The following is a 19,943-nucleotide window of genomic DNA, read 5'->3' on the forward strand; positions in this document are numbered from 1 at the left end:
CTTGCACTTCCTGTTGGGGAGGAGTAATATCCCAGAAGTAATGATGACCCGTGGACTGATCACACTACAGAAGAAAGGAATTTATCAGGTAAGCATAAATTATGTTTTTGTTGGACCCTCCTAAGTTTTATTTGCTTTTACAAAAAATTGTAACTGTATATAGCTTAGTTAATTTACCTTTGTTGTTTCTGATCAGAAGAAATTAACTAACCTTGTTTCTTCCAATTGTCAGGTCTTTCCTGTTGACAGACTTTCTGAGACCCTTTCCAGAGAGGTATGGTGCAAGGTATCCCATAAGAGTCTAGCTAATCCACAAAAAGATTTGGGCTGGTCTGCTGTCCATAGCTGCATCCCCACACGTGAATTCCAGCACAGGCGAGGATTAGTTAGGAGTGAACAGTGTCCTAGAGATAATTGTTATTTTCCAGAAACCGTTATGCATTTACTCTGGAATTGTGCTTTTGCTAAGCAAGTGTGGGCTAGTTTTATACCCCTGTTTAAAGAGATTTCTGGAATCAGATTTTTATCTTATGAAGTCATTTTATATGGGAAATCCTTAGTTTTGTCTAAAGACAAGGACAGAATAGTCTGGCAATTTACTAATTGCGTTAAGTTAGCCCTGTGGAAGTTCCGCAATATATTTTTATTTAAGAGAGAGTCCCTTTCTGTGTCTGATTGCGTAGGTTTAACGCTAGGTACAGCCTATACTTACTTTTTGTTGGATAAAAAACAGGATGATGTTAAAGCAAAGTTATTATGGAAAATTGATTTATGGAATAATAAAATTGTATTTTGAGTTTTTCATTGCTGTTTTTTTCTTTTAGGTTTTGTTGCCTGGTTCCAGTTTTCTTTTCTGAGGGACAGAAGAAGGACAGCGTGGAGGGACATCGTAGTTTATTTGTAGGGTCATGTTTTTTTTTGTGAGGGACAGATTGAGTTTATAAGTAGGGTGTTTTTTTAGGGAAATTAAGGGGAAGTAAGGGATAGTTTGTTGTGTTTTGTTTTTCTGTATTTTTTGATTATGTAAATTTTTGATAATGTAAATTTCTGATCACATATATTGATGACTGTGTATTTCATGATTGTGATTTTATCTGATTATGTAAATATGTTTATTTTATTGTGTTTTTAAACTTGTGTATTTGTGTGTGAACTTTTTGAATAAAAGATTAAAAAAAAAATCTGTTCTTATCAGTTTAATATCTGATACGCACCCTATCTGGGTGCCATATATTAAATGGATTTTTGAAACAGGGAGATGGAAGAAGAGCTTGCTCTGTCCACTCCACGCATTGACCTGGTATTGCAGTACCTCCAGGACCGGTGCACCCCTCTCTTTTGCTGTGTGACAAAAACAGAATAATTATCCCAACAACCAAAAGCCGAAATGAGCTGCAGCAGCAGATTTTTGGAAGAAAGGCTCAGCAACGAGCTGCTTTCCTGCGTGCTTTCTTTTCGGAGTCTTGTTAACCCCTTTGTTTGCTGGGCCAAAAAAGCCTAGGGAATGGTATTGACCTGGCGAGGCGACGTGTTTGTTAGCCGTTGTTGTTCCGTTTTCATGTGATGAGCCTTTCTTCACAAATCTATGTATTGCTGTGTGAAATCATTTATCTATTTATTTATTTATGTGTTTGATCATTTTGTATGTATTTTGATGTTTGATGGAGGCCAAATTGGAGAGCAGCTATCTGTCCAGTAGTCAGGAGGCAGCAGCAGGTTGGTTGCCGCTGCTGCTTTTTCTCATGAAGCAGATTGTTTTTTGTTATCCCTGGTCAGTAGTTGTGTTTTTTTGTCTGGCCTAGCAGCCTGCCATGTATTGTTGTTGCTGCTTTAGAATTTCCAATGGTGTGATTTGTGGTTAGCATTGGAGTGCCCAGTCTCCCCGAGGCAGATGGAGTGCTCTGAGCGTGCGGCGTCCTAGACAAGAGCGTTGCGTTATCGCTTCTCGGCCTTTTGGCTAAGATCAAGTGTAGTATCTGTTCTTATCAGTTTAATATCTGATACGCACCCTATCTGGGTGCCATATATTAAATGGATTTTTGAAACAGGGAGATGGAAGAAGAGCTTGCTCTGTCCACTCCACGCATTGACCTGGTATTGCAGTACCTCCAGGACCGGTGCACCCCTCTCTTTTGCTGTGTGACAAAAACAGAATAATCATCCCAACAACCAAAAGCCGAAATGAGCTGCAGCAGCAGATTTTTGGAAGAAAGGCTCAGCAACGAGCTGCTTTCCTGCGTGCTTTCTTTTCAGAGTCTTGTTAACCCCTTTGTTTGCTGGGCCAAAAAAGCCTATGGAATGGTATTGACCTGGCGAGGCGACGTGTTTGTTAGCCGTTGTTGTTCCTTTTTCATGTGACGAGCCTTTCTTCACAAATCTATGTATTGCTGTGTGAATTCATTTATCTATTTATTTAATTATTTATTTATTTATGTGTTTGATCATTTTGTATGTATTTTGATGTTTGATGGGGGCCAAAATGGAGAGCAGCTATCTGTCCAGTAGTCAGGCAGCAGGTTCCTGGTGGTCGCCACCACCGCTGCTGCTTTTTTATTATGAAGCAGATTATTTTTTTGTATCCCAGGTCAGTAGTTGTGTTTTTTGCCTGGCCTAGCAGCCTGGCATGTATTGTTGTGGGTTGCTGCTGCAGCTTCTGAATTTCCAATGGTGTAATTTGTCTCCCCGAGGCAGAGGGAGTGCTCTGAGCGTGCAGCGTCCCAGACAAGAGTGTTGCGGTTATCGCTTCTCAGCCTTTTGGCTCAGATCAAGTGTCTGAGCCATTAGGAGTTGTGGAACCTGACCCCTCGGCCTGGTGGTGCTTCCTTCGTGTGCACCACCTGCTGCTATTGGGGGGTCAACTATCCAAGGCTTCCGGGTTGTGATCGTGTTGCCATTATGGTACTTACCCGCATGATACTTTACGCATCCAGGTGGCTCCTGAGTATCAGGTACTTAAAGATGGGACTTTTTTGCAAAAGTCTATTATGGTGAATCTCTTTGGCTTTTGTTTTGAACAGTTTATGTGCTTTCAGGATTTTTACCGGAAGGGTTATTTTGATCTGACCTTAGTCTCTAATGATTTGGCCAATGAGGTTCTGGAGAAATTCCGGTTCTTTAAAGCACATGAAGATTTGGCGGGGGTTAAATTTTCACCTATCTTTGGTGGGGGTGAGAAGCTTCTCATCGTACATATGTACAATCCCCATACGAAAGAGGAGGATCACTCGCTATTTGATGCGATTCTGTGCTTGAATTAAACCTGAAGGCAAGGTTTATAATTCCCTTGGTGTCTGGACCGGGAAATGGAAGTTTCGTGTAGGTTTCCGTCCAGTGGAGGAGGAATTTGGGGGTTTTCTTAGGCCCCCTCCTCTGTTCTCCATCGGGAGCAACAGAGGCTTCCTTGTGTTTAATCAGATGCCCCCGAATTGTCGTACCTGTTTGCGATATGGGCATGAGTCATCTGATTGTTTGGAGGTTTGCCGTTTTTGCAAAAAAACAGGTCACTTAAGCAAAGACTGTACAATTCGTATATGTGACCTGTGTGATGAATCTGACCATTTGAGCCGTTTCTGTCCTGAAAGACGACGTTGGGAGCCTAGAAAACAGCCTTTTGTGGTGCGCCTTGGTGCTTCTTCCGAGAGGGGGGAGTGTCAGGAGCATCCGGTGGAGGAGCGACCTGTTCCTTCTTCTCCTATGAAGGAGGGGGGAGAGGAGTTGCTTCCTCCTGATTCTGTAGCTGTCGCAGAAACTGTGTCCCTAGCTGGGGACAGTGCTCCAATGGACATTGGTGAGGCAGGGAACTCAGGTTCTTCTCAGTGGTCTGTTGTTCCTCCAACTCTTTCTAAACAGAAGAGGACTAAAGGGCCTAAGCATTTATCTGGATCTAGGGCTGAGAAGTTCGCTTCTGTGACGCCGAATATTTCTGTGCCAATTATGGATACTGTGGCTGAGGGGGATGACAATCCCTCTAAGAAGCTGAAAATTCTGCCCGGAGAGGAAATTTTGTTCTCCATGTCTCCTATGTTAAGCTACCTGGAGCAGGAGAATCGTTTTTCTGTTCTAGAGCAAGACCCTGTTTTTCCCCCAGATGATTTGCAGAACATTGACTTTAATTTATTGACTGGGACTGAGAATATTTTGAATGCTAGCAGTGGGGATGATAGTATTCTCAGGATTGATGACTCATCAATGCCTGAAGGAGAGGTGATTGCAAGTCCTGTGTCCAGTGATATCTCTGAGGGCCAGGATGGTATCCTTTTTAGAAGATCTTCTAGGTAGGATGCTTTGCAATCCCTTTTCTGATGCTTAAATTAGCATCATTAAATGCACGGGGCTTCAAAAGCCCTCCTCGGAGGGTGGCCCTGTGTGATTTTATGGTTAATACCAATAATGACATTATTTATTTGCAAGAGTGCTGTATTGATAAAAATGATAAAGTTGATGTTTTAAAAAATTAATACTAAAAATGATTTAATTTTTTACAAGAATGTTGCATTGATAAGAGTGATAGAGTTGAAGTTTTAGAAAAATATTGGGATAGGGGCCCATCAGTATGGTCAGGTAGTAACGAGAATAAGTCTGTAGGGGTGGGCATCCTTTTTAATAGCCATGAGTTTATTATTAATAGTTTTATTGAAATTGTCCCGGGTAGGCTTTTAGTTGTCCACGTCAGTTATTTTAATTTTAGTTTTAGATGTATTAATGTTTATGCCCCGGTTATTAAAAAAGAAAGGTTAGAATTTTTTAAGATTTTAGCTTTGTTTTTTAGCAGGTTCAGAAACTTTGATTTTAGGTGGGGATTTTAACTGTGTTTTACCAGGTGAGAAGAAGGAGAGTGTGAGTGTGAGTGAGCGTTTGGATGGGTCTGCCAGTGTGTTGAAAGGTATGATTGAGGATTTTAGGCTAAATGATGTATGGATGAGGTTGAATGGTGCGGATCCTGGTTTTACATGGGGTAATAGAGCGGTTAAATTCCGTATTGATTTTATGTTTTTATCAAAGGTTTTTAGTTTGCGGTCTTGTGTTTTAAGTGAGAATGTGTTTTCTGACCACAAGCTTTTAGAGTGTGTGTGTGATTTACCTGCTGAGCAGAATTTTATATCTTCTTATTGGAAATTAAATACCTCTCTTTTAGATGATGATTTTATTAGACAGAGTTTTATTGATAATTATAAGAAGTGAAGTTTTAGTTGGGGGGATGAGGACATTATTTTATGGTGGGATAAGGTTAAAGTTTTAATTCGGGACTTTTTTATTAAAATGGGTAAGAGAGTGGCTAGGGAGAAGAGGGAATTTTATTGTAAATTAAATTTTAGACTTCAAGCACTTTATCAGGCGAGATCTTATGGTTTTAATGTAGATGATGATATTTTAAAATTAAAAGAAGAAATTAGGAGAAATTTAGAAGAAAAGGGGAAACAAATAATTTTTAATTCTAAAGTACAAGTTTTAGAGGAGGATGAGAAGTTATAGGTTCTTTTTTTAAAAATTAGTTAGTAAAAAGAGTTTTATGGGGGGTATAGAGGGGAAATCTGACATTAATGGTATGAAGCAAGAGGTTTTTAATTTTTATTCGGATTTATATTCTCCCAAATTTTTAGATCCCTCCCTAAAAGAACATTTTTTATCACAATTGGATTCTTCTTTTAATTTTAATGATCAATCTTTTTTAGCTCAGGATTTTAGTTGTGCAGAATTTTTAGGGGTTATTAAAAGTTTTAGTAATGGTAAGACCCCAGGAAATGATGGGTTACCAATTGAATTTTATAGGGTTTTCTGGGATGTTTTAAAGGATGATTTTATGATTTTATTTAAAAAGTGTAGTGATTTTAATATTTTACCTTTATCTTGGATGCAGGGAGTTGTTGTTTTAATTTATAAAAAAGGTGATAAAGATTGTATTAAGAACTGGCGTCCCATTACACTTTTAAATACTGATTATAAAAGTTTTACTAAACTTTTAGCATCCCGTTTGAAGTCTGTCATTTCCAAATCTGTAGCCCCCTGTCAGGCCTGTGCGGTGCCTGGGAGGAGTATAACGGAAATTTTAAGCACTGTTAGAGATTGTATATTTTATTGTTTAGATAGGGACCAGAGCTTGGCTCTTTTTAGTGTAGATTTTGAGAAAGCCTTCGATCGCGTGTCACATGAGTTTTTATTTACGGTTTTAGAAAGGATGGGTGTGCCTGTACGGATGCTGAATCAGATTAAGAGTGTGTATGATGGTTGTGTGAGTAGAGTGTCTGTTAATGGGTTTTTAACTGATGGTGTTTTTATTAAGTCTGGGGTTAAGCAGGGCTGCCCCTTATCACCTATTTTATGTATTTGTTGTGTTGAGCCACTATTATGTGCATTAAGAAAAGACAAGGTGATTCGTGGTGTGCCTGTTCCTGGAGGGGGAGGAACGCAAGCTAAAACCGTGGCATACATGGATGACATCACCATTCTGTGCACTGACATAGTCTCTTTAAATAGAGCGGTAAGGACTGTGGAGTGGTTCTGTTGTGCGTCTGGGTGTAAGATGAATGCGGATAAATCTGAGTGTATGTTGTATGGCCAGTGGGACAGTTTGCTTGATGTGACTGTGCCGCTTGTGAGAGATAAGATTAAGATTTTAGGCATCTATTTTACGGGTAACATGAAGTATGATTTTATGTGGGAAACCGTTTTAGCAAAAGTTAAGAAAAAAATTCAGTTATGGGCTTTTAGGAAGTTAACTTTAGAGGGTAAGATTTTAGTAGTGAGACAGGTGATTTTACCCATTGTTTTATATGTATCCATGGTTTTATTTCCCCCGGTTTTATTTTTAAAGAGAATTATTCGTGAATGTTTTATTTTTTATTGGGGGGCTAAAATGGAGCGTTTTAAAAGAACTGAACTACAGAAATTGTCTTTTAATGGTGGGAAGAACGCTCTGGACATGGATAGGTTTTTAAGTTTTAAGTTTTTATCCTATAATATAAAGATGGCTCTTTGCAGTGAGGATTGCATTGCTAGTTTGTTTATAAAATACACCACTGGATTTATTTTTCACAAATACAAATGGGTTCAATTGGCTTTGAATAGACCTTATGCGTTTAACCTGCCCAAACATTATGTGGTTTTAGAGAGAATCATTCGAGTTTTTAAGTTGCAGAATTTTACTACAGAGACTTAAATTGACCATAAGAACATTTTTGGGGTATTTTTCACTGGCGAAGTTATAAGTCCTGTTGTAAATTTTTCTGCAATTGTCTCTCGACAAGTCTGGAAGAATGTGGCGCATAAATTTCTATCTAACTTCCAGAAGGATTTGGCCTGGGGGATTGTCACAGACTCTCTCCCTACCAGGGAATTCCAGCATAGACGGGGCCTGGTTGCCAGTGCCAAGTGCCCTCGAGCAGGGTGTGAGAGTTGTGAGACGCCACTTCACATCTTTTGGAACTGCAGATTTGCACAAGAGGTCTGGAGACAAATTAGTCCCCTTCTAAAGTGGGTAGGCGGTCTGAGGATTCTCAACCATGAGGCTGTTTTATATGGCAAGATGCTTTGCATAGCGGAAGAAAAGTTTTTATATGTCTGGCTTATTATCAATTGTTTTAAAGAAGCCATCTGGCTGGCCAGAAATATTTTACTTTTTAATCATGAAATTTTATCTGTAAAGAACTGTGTACAATATGCCTTGAGTTTAATCCATATTTATTATTTACGTGAAAAGAAAAGCATCGGAGATAAAGACGCTAAAGCACATTTTGGCTTTCTGTTCTGGAGCCGGATCTCCTTTTAATTATATTTTATGCTTTTCTAGGGACAGTTGTAGGGACAGCTGTAGGGTAAGCTGTAGGGTCAGTTAGTTGGGTTGGTGAAGAGAGGGACAGAGCTGAGGGTGAGCTTATAGGGTTATTCTAAGGGACAGTTCTTTTATGCCAGTCGTTTTATGCTAGTTATTTTATGTCATTTTATGTCTGTTTGTTTATGTCGGTTCGTTTTATGTCTGTTTGTTTATGCCAGTTTTTACTGATTTTTCTGGCTTTTTCACAGATGATGTGATTGAGTCCCTCATTGGTTTTATGTGCGTATTCTCCTTCGGGGGAATTAAAACTGGAGGTTAACTCTTGACTGAAGTGAAAAAAAAAAAATCTGTTCTTATCAGTTTAATATCTGATACGCGCCCTATCTGGGTGCCATATATTAAATGGATTTTTGAAACAGGGAGATGGAAGAAGAGCTTGCTCTGTCCACTCCACGCATTGACCTGGTATTGCAGTACCTCCAGGACCGGTGCACCCCTCTCTTTTGCTGTGTGACAAAAAACAGAATCATCATCCCAACACCCAGAAGCCAAAAGGAGCTGCAGCAGCAGATTTTCGGAAGAAAGCCTCAGCAACGAGCTGCTTTCCTGCATGCTTTCTTTTCTGAGTCTTGTTAACCCCTTGTGTGCTGGGCCAGAAAAGCCTAGGGAACGGTATTGACCTGGCGAGGTGACGTGTTTGTTAGCCGTTGTTGTTCCTTTGTTATGTGACGAGCCTTTCTTCACAAATCTATGTATTGCTGTGTGAATTCATTTATCTATTTATTTAATTATTTATTTATTTATGTGTTTCATCATTTTGTATGTATTTTGATGTGTCCATCGCTTGATTTATCTATGTGTTTACAAAATCTTTCTATCTATCTATTATCTATCTATCTATATATCTCTCCTTCTTGGCAGACAATAAAAGTCTTTGGAGCTGTCAATGTTGTCCGTGTGCTTCTTTCTCCACCTGGTGCCTGCTTATGGAAGTTTTTCTAAAATGAGTTGAGCCTGCTAGCTAGCTAGGTAGGTAGGTAGGCGGGCAGCTAGGGCCACAAGATCCAGTAGCAGCTAGGTAGGTGCAATCAGCCTGATCAGCCAGGTGGCTTTCATGCCTTTCTGCCTGTCTCCAGAGTGCAGCTCCGACGATGGCGGGGGGGAAGGAGGGGGGCCGTTTTCGGGGGAGGGTGGAGGAGGCGGAGCCATGCAAATTGGAGAGCAGCTATCTGTCCAGTAGTCAGGCAGCAGGTTCCTGGTGGTCGCCACCACCGCTGCTGCTTTTTATCATGAAGCAGATTTTTTTATTTGTATCCCAGGTCAGTAGTTGTGTTTTTTTGCCTGGCCTAGCGGCCTGACATGTATTGTTGTGGGTTGCTGCTGCAGCTTGTGAATTTCCAATGGTGTGATTTGTCTCCCCGAGGCAGAGGGAGTGCTCTGAGCATGCGGCGTCCCAGACAAGAGCGTTGCGGTTATCGCTTCTCGGCCTTTTGGCTAAGATCAAGTGTAGTATCTGTTCTTATCAGTTTAATATCTGATACGCGCCCTATCTGGGTGCCATATATTAAATGGATTTTTGGAACAGGGAGATGGAAGAAGAGCTTGCTCTGTTAACTCCACGCATTGACCTGGTATTGCAGTACCTCCAGGACCGGTGCACCCCTCTCTTTTGCTGTGTGACAAAAACAGAATCATCATCCATATAACAACCAGAAGCCGAAATGAGCTGCAGCAGCTGATTTTTGCAAGAAAGCCTCAGCGACCAGCTCCTTTCCTGCCTGCTTTCATTTCGGATTCTTGTTAACCCCTTGTCTGCTGGGCCAAAAAAGCCTTGGAAACTGTATTTACCTGGCGAGGCGACGTGTTTTTGTTATCCTTTGTTGTTCCTGTTTCATGTGACGAGCCTTTCCTCACAAATCTATGTATTGCTGTGTGAAATCATTTATTTTTTTATTTATTTATGTATGAATGTATTTATTTATTTATGTGTTTCATCATTTTGTATTGATTTTGATGTGTCCATCGCTTGATTTATCTATGTGTTGACAAAATCTTTCTTTCTTTCTATCTATCTATCTATCTATCTCTCCTTCTTGGCAGACAATAAAAGTTTTTGGAGCTGTCAATGTTGTCCGTGTGCTTCTTTCTCCACCTGGTGCCTGCTCATGGTAGTTTTTCTGAAATGATTGTAGTCTTCTAGCTAGGTAGGTAGCTAGGTAGGTAGGCGGGCAGCTAGGCCCACAAGATCCAGTAGCAGCTAGGTCGGTGCAATCAGCCTGATCAGCCGGGTGGCTTTCATGCCTTTCTGCCTGCCTGTCTCCAGAGTGCAGCTCCGACGATGGCGAGGGGGAAGGAGGGGGGCCGTTTTCGGGGGATGGTGGAGGAGGCGGAGCCATGCAAATTGGAGAGCAGCTATCTGTCCAGTAGTCATGCAGCAGGTTCCTGGTGGTCGTCGTCGCCGCTGCTGCTTTTTATCATGTAGCAGATTTCTTTTTTGTTGTATCCCAGGTCAGTAGTTGTGTTTTTTGCCTGGCCTAGCAGCCTGGCATGTATTGTTGTGGCTTGCTGCTGCAGCTTGTGACTTTCCAATGGTGTGATTTGTCTCCCCGAGGCAGAGGGAGTGCTCTGAGCGTGCGGCGTCCCAGACAAGAGCGTTGCGGTTATCGCTTCTGGTCTTGCCAGAAGGAAGTCAGATGAGACCCCTCACTTAGCCTGTTGCCCCTTCCCTTCGGGGTTGGGGTGCCGCTGCTTTTGGGTGTTTGGGCACGACCTCTGGACTTAACACGGGAAGTGAACGGTAGCGGTCTTTTAGGGTTTTTGAGGACCCTTCCCCTCGGCCTTGCTCTCTTCCCTTTTTATGGTTGAGGGTTTGCTGCTATTGGGGGGGAGGCATTCCCTCATTATTTTGTCCTTTTTTTACTATGGCAGATTCCAAATTTTTATCGGCCCAATCTGGGGCGCTATTTGTTTCCACCAACAAGAATATCGTCAGATTTTTTGTAGAGGAGTCAGTGAGAGATAGGGTTAACGAGAAATTTTTGTTTAGCAAAATTTTGATAGGTCTTATGCGATTTCAGGTTAGTGATTTTTATTGTAGCTAGGATTTCCTCGATGTAGCTTTTGAGTATTCTATTGGGGCTTCTCGCTTTGCAGCTCTATATCCTACACATGTTACAGATAAATTGTTCACTGGTATTCGTTGTCAAATGCTTTTTCATGATGATTTCATCTTACTGACAATACACATGTATAATCCTTATTTGCATGAAGAAGGTATTATTCTGTATTTAAGAAAATTTTGCAGTAAAATTACTAGTGGTAGAAAATTAAAAAATGAATGTGGTATCTGGATTGGCAAACGTCAATATTTAGTACAATTTCAGAAAGATGATTCAAGCTTTAATGGTCTGAAGTGTCCTCCTTTGAATGCAACCATTGGCCCAAATAAAGGTAGAATCTATTATAAGGGCCAAGCAGATTTCTGTAGGAGGTGTTTAATTTATGGACACAAATTTACTAATTGTACCAAAAAGTTTTGTAATCTTTGTAAATGGGATGATCATGCCACAACTGAATGTAGAGTGAAATTATGTGCTCTATGTAACTCTTTGGAGCATTTATATAAGGACTGTCCAAAGAGATTTAAGACATTATATTCAGATAAAGTTAAAACAAATGCTCCTGTTGTTCAAACTGTAAAAGAATCTTTTTTCCCCTCTGATGATCCTTATTCAGAAGTTGAGTCTATGTTCTCTGATGATGATGATGTTGCTCTCTCTAAATCAAAGGAGAGAGGTTATCTTGTGCCTGTTCCCTCTGTCTCCCATTCTGTAGGTTCTTTTGTGGAGCCCTTGTCTCAGAGACCTCGGTGGTCTGCACGTCTTCAGAAAGCTGCTCTTTCCTCAGAGGTGGTGGAGGTTCATGATGAGGCGGATGATTCAGCAGATGTTCTGGCTAAAGAAAGTGTGATGCTGTTCCTGTGTCTCAGGAAGAAAGTCTTTGTTCCTCTTCTGTTTCAGATATGTCCAGTTTACCCTGTGCACAAAGGTCACAGCCCCAGGAGGAGGGTTCGGCTGACGAGGAGGCAGCCGTGGAAGCGGTAGTCTTGTCGCCGGCTGATGCCCAGCTGGAGGAAAAGGAGGATGTTCCTATGGAAACTGGTGGTCGGTGTAAAAGGAAAAAGACAGATGATGGGACTAAAGATGAAGAGCCAGAACCTAAGCAAAGACTGGATGCAGATGATGCCATTAATATTCTTTCTGCCTCTTCTTTGGAGGTTGAGCATGGGACTGCGGACAGTGCTCATATTTCTGAATTTACTGAGAGTTCTGGGAATGTAGAGGGAAATCTTGATTCTCCTGTATCTCCTGAAGGAGGTGTTTTTAAGAGATGTTCAAGAAGTTAAAAATACATTTTCAATATGGAGCGAAAAATGTCTTTTAATGTGCGTGCCATTACCAGTAAAGCACGTAGAGTTGCTTTGTTATATTTTGTTGCCACACTAGGTTTATCTGTTATATGCTTACAAGAATGAGCCATTCCATCATCCCCTGATTATTCCTCTTTTCAGGAAGAGTGGTCTTATGGCCCATCAGTCTGGTCAGGGGCTGATGATAATAAATCTTCAGGGGTTGCCATCTTATTTAACTCTAAAGAGTGTAAAGTTCTTAGTACTCAGGTTATAATTCCTGGGAGAGCATTGTCTGTGAAGGTTGAGTTTAATGATAATATTTTTAATATTAATTATGTTTATTTTTCACCATCTAAACAGGAAAGAGTGCAACAGTTGGAATCAGTTAAGATGTTTTTGCGGTCGGAGCCTACCATACTTGTTGGAGATTTCAATACTATTCTACAGCCAGAAGGGCGTAAGAGAAAGCGAGGTGAGGCTGTTGTTGATCTTTCTTCCAGGTTGTTGGCTGAGATGACTGCTGATGCTGATCTGACTGATGCTTGGAGTAAGATTAACTCTCAAGATCCAGGGTTTACCTGGGGGAATTCGGTCACACAATCCCGCATAGATTTTGTTTCCCCTGATTTTGTCCCTTCACAGGCAGTGCTCTATGACAATGTATTCTCGGACCACAAATGTTTATGTGTTACTTTACAAATGTCAGGTGTAAAGTGTGGTCCTGGAGTGTGGAAACTGAACACTTCTTTGTTATCTGATGTTAATATTGTAAATCAATGTATTAACTTGCTTAAGAAATTACAGCGAGCAAAGAGTTCTTTTTCCTCACCAATCTTTTGGTGGCAGATGGTAAAATGTGAGCTAAAGCAGTTTTTTGATCGCTGTAGTAAAAATAAAGCAAGAGAAAAAAGAAATATTTATGATGCTTTGCAGAATAGAAAACAATGGTTATTTTGTATGAAATCCTATGGGTTTGATGTAGATAAAGAAATTTCTACTGTTAAAGCTAATATTAAGCAGAAAATTGAATAAATGGGTAAAACTGTAATTTTTAATGCTAGAGTACAGCAGATTGAAGAGGGAGAGAAATGTACTAGATATTTTTTCATGAAACCTTTTCAGAAAAGTGAAATGTCAGTACTGGAGGAGGATGGAGTAAGAGGTACTTCCTCTCAGGATATTCTTCATATAGCATCTACATTTTATAAAGATCTATATGCTGAAAAACAAGTAGATGTCTCCTGTAAAGATCTGTTTGTAGACTCTATTGTGGATAAAATACCAGTTGAAGAACAATCCTCTTTGAGTTCTTTGATTTCTGAGTTTGAATTGAAGTTAGCTTTAGATGACAGTGCAAATAATAAGTCTCCTGGGTGTGATGGTTTACCCTATGAATTTTATTGTGTGTTTTGGGAAACTATTAAATCAGACTTTCTTATTGTTTGTCGTGCTATTTTAGAGTCTGATAATTTGCCTGATAGTGTCACTAAAGGTTTACTCACTCTAATCTATAAGAAGGGTCCTAAAGAGAATATAAGGAATTGGCGTCCAATCACCCTTTTGAACTGTGACTACAAGCTGATTGCTAAGGTCATAGCTAATCGCATGAAGAGGGTAGTTCATCATGTAGTAAAGGATGACCAGAGTTGTGCAGTCCCTCGTAGGACAATTCAAGATGGTTTGTGTTTGTTGAGGGATGCCCTTACTTATTCTATGGATCGTAAACAGCCAGTAGCATTGTTAAGTATGGACTTGGAAAAAGCTTATGATATGTTATCTCATGGTTTTTTGTTTTCTATCCTTGACAGTATGGGATTTCCTGAACGGCTGGTATCTCATATAAGATCTTTTTATGCTAATGGTAGGGGTGCACTTCAGGTAAATGGGTGTATTGGTGAGGCCTTCCCTATAAAATCTGGTGTTCGGCAGGGCTGTCCCATGTCCCCAATACTTTTTATTTGTGCCTTGGAGCCCTTCCTTAATAAGATCAGAGAGGATAAAATCATTAAGGGGATTTTTGTTCCTGGGGCTGGGGGATCACAGGTTAAGTGTATATCCTATATGGATGACATGAATGTCTTGTGCACTTCCTATGCTGCCCTTCATCGCTGCATATTGTGGGCCCGAATGTTGTCTTCAGGGTCTGCTTTACGTTTGAATTTGAACAAGAGTGCGTGCATGGTGTTTGGTTAGTGGAAAGATGATTTGCCCTATGAAATTCCTGTGGTTTATGATAAAATAAAAGTATTGGGTATTTGGTTTGATCAACAATTATCAGGTCAGGAGAATTGGTTATCTGTTATTAAGAAAGTTGAAGCTAAATGTAATTTTTGGAAGCTTAGAGATCTTTCTATGGAAGGAAAATTTTTGATTATTAGGTCTGTTCTTTTGCCCATTGTTCTTTTTTGCTGTATGATTTTTCCTCCAAATCTTTTGTGGTTTAAGAGGATTAAAAAGCCTTTATTTCACTTTTTTTGGAGCTATAATATGGACAAATTGGCTAGAGAGAAATTGTGTAGACCGAAGGTTTGTGGAGGTAAAGGTTTTCCAGATCTTGAGAGATATATTTACTTGAAGTTTTTGGCTTTTATTGTTAGGTCTGCTGCTAAGGACAACAAGACTGGGGCCTTTATTCGGTATCATGTGGGAAGTCTGTTGCATAGGTTTGGGTGGTATAAGATTTCTCTTAAGATACCATTATGTTTTAATCCACCTAAATTTTATGTGTTAATTAATAAAATTGTTTCTTCCTTTAAGTTGGATAAAGTTTCTTTTGATGTTATTTGTGACCAGAAAAAACTTACATCTTATGTTTCTTCAAATTTTCAGGTTTTGCCTGTTGGGAGATACTCTGAGTCCTTTTCTAAACAGGTTTGGGTTAAAGTTTCTTCTGATCATCTTTGTAACCAGCAGAAAGATATTGCCTGGGCTGCGGTCCATGATTGTGTCCCTACGAGGGCTTTTCAGCATCAGAGGGGTTTGGTAATCAGTGAGTGTTGCCCCAGGGACAATTGTTTTTTTCCTGAAACTATCTGTCATTTATTATGGAGTTGTTGGTTTGCTAAACAGGTATGGCAAAAAATGATTCCTTTTTTAAGAGAAATAGGTGGTGTACACGATCTTACTTATGATATGGTTCTTTTAGGTAGGAATTTGTCTCTCTCTGTTTTGAAGGATCGTATGTCTTGGCAAATCATTAATTCAGTCAAGTCAGCTTTATGGAATTTCCGTAATATTTGGTTATTTAAAAAAGAGAACTTATCTGTAGATGATTGTGTTGGTTTTGTTTTAGGAACTGTATATACCTACTTCTTGTTAGATCAGAAAGTTGATCAGCATAAGGCAATATTAAATTGGAAATCTGACAGATGGTCTGGTCAAATAATGTTATAGTTTATTTTTGTATTGATGATTTTCTGTTTCTAATGTTTTCTTTTTCTTTTTCCGATGCTGTTTCTTGGAGGGACAGATGAAGGGAAAGACATCAAGGGACAGCTGAAGGGTCATCTGTAGTTTAGTTGTAGGGTGTTGTTTTTTTTTTGTGAGGGACAGTTATAGTTTATGTTAAGGGTGAGTTTTTTAGGGAAAGAGAGGGAAAGTAAGGGAAAGTTTATTTTATGTTTTTTGTTTAATTGTTATTTCTTTGTATTTTGTATTTGATGTATTTTATATTTTGTATGATGTTTGTTGTTATTTTGTATTCATTTTTCTGTTTTTGTTCTGTATGAATTTTAAATATTATAATGTTTAATAAAAAATAAAAAAAATCTGTTCTTATCAGTTTAATATCTGATACGCGCCCTATCTGGGTGCCATATATTAAATGGATTTTTGAAACAGGGAGATGGAAGAAGAGCTTGCTCTGTCCACTCCACGCATTGACCTGGTATTGCAGTACCTCCAGGACCGGTGCACCCCTCTCTTTTGCAGTGTGACAAAAACAGAATCTTCATTCCCAACAACCAAAAGCCGAAAAGAGCTGCAGCGCAGATTTCTGGAAGGAAGGCTCAGCAACGAGCTGCTTTCCTGCGTGCTTTCTTTTCGGAGTCTTGTTAACCCCTTGTGTGCTGGGCCAAAAAAGCCAAGGGAACGCTATTTACCTGGCGAGGCGACGTGTTTGTTAGGCTTTGGTGTTCCTTTTTCATGTGACGAGCCTTTCTTCACAAATCTATGTATTGCTGTGTGAATTCATTTATCTATTTATTTAATTATTTATTTATGTGTTTCATCATTTTGTTTGTATTTTGATGTGTCCATCGCTTGATTTATCTATGTGTTTACAAAATCTATCTATCTCTCCTTCTTGGCAGACAATAAAAGTCTTTGGAGCTGTCAATGTTGTCCGTGTGCTTCTTTCTCCACCTGGTGCCTGCTCATGGAAGTTTTTCTAAAATAAGTGGAGCCTGCTAGGTAGGTAGGTAGGCGGGCAGCTAGGGCCACAAGATCCAGTAGCAGCTAGGTAGGTGCAATCAGCCTGATCAGCCAGGTGGCTTACATGCCTTTCTGCCTGTCTCCAGAGTGCAGCTCCGACGATGGCGGGGGGGAAGGAGGGGGGCCGTTTTCAGGGGAGGGTGGAGGAGGCAGAGCCATGCAAATTGGAGAGCAGCTATCTGTCCAGTAGTCAGGCAGCAGGTTCCTGGTGGTCGCCACCACCGCTGCTGCTTTTTATCATAAAGCAGATTTTTTTTTTTTTGTATCCCAGGTCAGTAGTTGTGTTTTTTGCCTGGCCTAGCAGCCTGGCATGTATTGTTGTGGGTTGCTGCTGCAGCTTGTGAATTTCCAATGGTGTGATGTGTCTCCCCGAGGCAGAGGGAGTGCTCTGAGCGTGCGGCGTCCCAGACAAGAGCGTTGCGGTTATCGCTTCTCGGCCTTTTGGCTCAGATCAAGTGTCTGAGCCATTAGGAGTTGAAGAACCTGTCCCCTCGGCCTGGTGGTGTTTCCTTCGGGTGCACCACCTGCTGCTATTGGGGGGACAGCTATCTGAGACGTCCGGTTGTGATCCAGTTGCCAGTATGGTGGCTATTGTTGGAGCTGTGCCTATGGAGGGTGTTATTGGAGGAGTCATTGGAGAAGGTGTCGGAGGTGCTGGACGTGTCGAGGTGCTGGACGCGTCGGAGGTGTTGGAGGTGCTGGACGTGTCGGTGGTGTCGGAGTCGGTGTGGAGACTGGAGGTCGTTTTGATGGTTGAGGGGGTTCCAGGTGGTCGTAGTCAGGAATATTCTATTGGGACCTACCCATTTGATACTTTACGCATCCAAGTGGCTCCTGAACATCAGGTTCTGAAAAATGGTGTGTTTATTCAGAAAAATATTATGGTGGCTTTGTTTGGATTTTCTTTTAACCAATTCATGTGCTTCCAGGATTTTTACAGGAAAGGATATTTTGATATGACAATGATATCTAACCATTTGGCGAACGTTGTGTTAGAAAAATGTCGAGTTTATAGGGCACATGAAGACCTGCAGGGGGTTAAATTTTCCCCGATGTTTGGTGGCGGTGACAAATTACTTATTGTCCATATGTACAATCCTGATATGAAAGAGGAGGAGATTGCCCGCTACCTTATGAGGTTTTGTGCTCGGATCAAACCTGAAGGGAAGGTTTTTAATTCATGTGGCGTCTGGACTGGGAAGTGGAAATTCTGTGTGTCTTTCCGTCCAGACGAGGGGGGATTTGGGGGTTTTCTTAGACCTCCACCTCTGTTCTCCATCGGGAGTAACAGAGGTTTTCTGGTATTTAACCAGATGCCCCCGTTTTGCCGCACTTGTCTAAAATATGGTCACGATTCTTCGGATTGTGTCGAGGATCAGGTGTGTCAGTTTTGTAAAAGACCGGGGCATTTGAGCAAGGATTGCAGGATTCGTATCTGCGATCTTTGCGATGAGTCTGATCATTTAAGTAGATATTGTCCTGAGAGACAAGGAAGTAGCCCTTTGTGGTGCACTTGGGTAGTCCTTCTGTGAGGGGGGAGTCTCAGGTGCATCCTGTGGTTCAATTGTCTGTCCCCGTGCCCCCTTCGGAGGAAGGGGGTGAAGAGGTAATTATTGAGGAACAGGACCTTATGGATACTGGTGAAGCAGGTACCTCTGGTTCAGTACAGGGGTCTTTTGTTCCTCCTACCTCAGAAAAGAGGTCTGATGTTTCGAAAACTGGATCTATGGCTGAGAAGTTTACTTCTGAGAAGCTGAAATCTATCGTTTCTGAAGTGGATGTTATGGCTGAGGGAGGTGAAAATCCCCCGAAGAAGCCGAAGTTTCAGTCTGAGGAGCTACCTTTATCTTGGACGCAGGGAGTTGTTTTAATTTATAAAAAAGGTGACAAAAATAGTATTAAGAACTGGCGTTCCATTACACTTTTAAATACAGATTATAAAATGTTTACTAAACTTTTAGCATCCCGTTTGAAATCAGTCATTTCTAAAGTTGTAGCCCCCTGTCAGGCCTGTGCGGTGCCTGGGAGGAGTATAACGGAAATTTTAAGCACTGTTAGAGATTCGATATTTTATTGTTTAGATAGGGACCAGAGCTTGGCTCTTTTTAGTGTAGACCTTGAGAAAGCCTTTGATCGCGTGTCACATGAGTTTTTATTTACGGTTTTAGAGAGGATGGGTGTGCCTGTACGGATGCTGAATCAGATTAAGAGTGTGTATGATGGTTGTGTGAGTAGAGTGTCTGTTAATGGATTTTTAACTGATGGTGTTTTTATCAAGTCTGGGGTTAAGCAGGGCTGCCCATTATCACCTATTTTATTTATTTGTTGTGTTGAGCCACTATTATGTGCATTAAAAAAAGACAAGATGATTCGTGGTGTGCCTGTTCCTGGAGGGGGAGGAACGCAAGCTAAAACCGTGGCATACATGGATGACATCACCATTCTGTGCACTGACATAGTCTCTTTAAATAGAGCAGTAAGGACTGTGGAGTGGTTCTGTTGTGCGTCTGGATGTAAGATGAATGCGGATAAATCTGAGTGTATGTTGTATGGCCGGTGGGGCAGTTTGCTTGGTGTGACTGTGCCGCTTGTGAGAGATAAGATTAAGATTTTAGGCATCTATTTTACGGGTAACATGAAGTATGATTTTATGTGGGAAACCGTTTTAGCAAAAGTGAAGAAAAAAATTCAGTTGTGGGCTTTTAGAAAGTTAACTCTAGAGGGTAAAATTTTAATAGTGAGACAAGTGATTTTACCCATTGTTTTATATGTATCCATGGTTTTATTTCCCCCGGTTTTATTTTTAAAGAGAATTATCCGTGAATGTTTTATTTTTTATTGGGGGGCTAAAATGGAGCGTTTTAAAAGAACTGAATTAATTGTCTTTTAATGGTGGGAAGAACGCTCTGGACATGGATAAGTTTTTAAGTTTTAAGTTTTTATTCTATAATATAAAGATGGCTCTTTGCAGTGAGGATTGCATTGCTAGTTTGTTTATAAAATACACCACTGGATTTATTTTTCACAAATACAAATGGGTACAATTGGCTTTGAATAGACCTTATGCGTTTAACCTGCCCAAACATTATGTGGTTTTAGAGAGAATCATTCGAGTTTTTAAGTTGCAGAATTTTACTACAGAGATTTTAATTGACCATAAGAAAATTTGTGGGGTATTTTTCACTAGCGAAGTTATAAGTCCTGTTTTAAATTTTTCTGCAATTGTCTCTCGACAAGTCTGGAAGAACGTGGCGCATAAATTTCTATCTAACTTCCAGAAGGATTTGGCCTGGGGGATTGTCACAGACTCTCTTCCTACCAGGGAATTCC

The 19,943-nt window shown here is 40.5% G+C and overlaps 4 non-coding genes and 1 pseudogene across 4 annotated transcripts; all 5 read left to right on the top strand.

Moving 5' to 3' along the window:
• The first annotated feature begins 1,149 nt into the window (after positions 1–1,149).
• LOC128654944 (U2 spliceosomal RNA) lies at positions 1,150–1,334 on the top strand. Its single transcript, XR_008401580.1, has one exon. It is a non-coding gene; the product is annotated as a U2 spliceosomal RNA (small nuclear RNA).
• A 603-nt stretch (positions 1,335–1,937) lies between these two features.
• On the top strand, positions 1,938–2,128 carry LOC128654913 (U2 spliceosomal RNA). Its single transcript, XR_008401554.1, has one exon. It is a non-coding gene; the product is annotated as a U2 spliceosomal RNA (small nuclear RNA).
• Positions 2,129–8,086: 5,958 nt separating this feature from the next.
• Positions 8,087–8,270, top strand: LOC128654973 (U2 spliceosomal RNA). The gene has a single exon (XR_008401596.1). It is a non-coding gene; the product is annotated as a U2 spliceosomal RNA (small nuclear RNA).
• A 975-nt stretch (positions 8,271–9,245) lies between these two features.
• LOC128654916 (U2 spliceosomal RNA) lies at positions 9,246–9,436 on the top strand. Its single transcript, XR_008401556.1, has one exon. It is a non-coding gene; the product is annotated as a U2 spliceosomal RNA (small nuclear RNA).
• Positions 9,437–15,922: 6,486 nt separating this feature from the next.
• On the top strand, positions 15,923–16,102 carry LOC128654951 (uncharacterized; annotated as a pseudogene).
• The last annotated feature ends 3,841 nt before the right edge of the window (positions 16,103–19,943 follow it).

Source organism: Bombina bombina, chromosome 3 (assembly GCF_027579735.1).
Source record: "Bombina bombina isolate aBomBom1 chromosome 3, aBomBom1.pri, whole genome shotgun sequence".
In the NCBI taxonomy this organism is placed as follows: domain Eukaryota; kingdom Metazoa; phylum Chordata; class Amphibia; order Anura; family Bombinatoridae; genus Bombina; species Bombina bombina.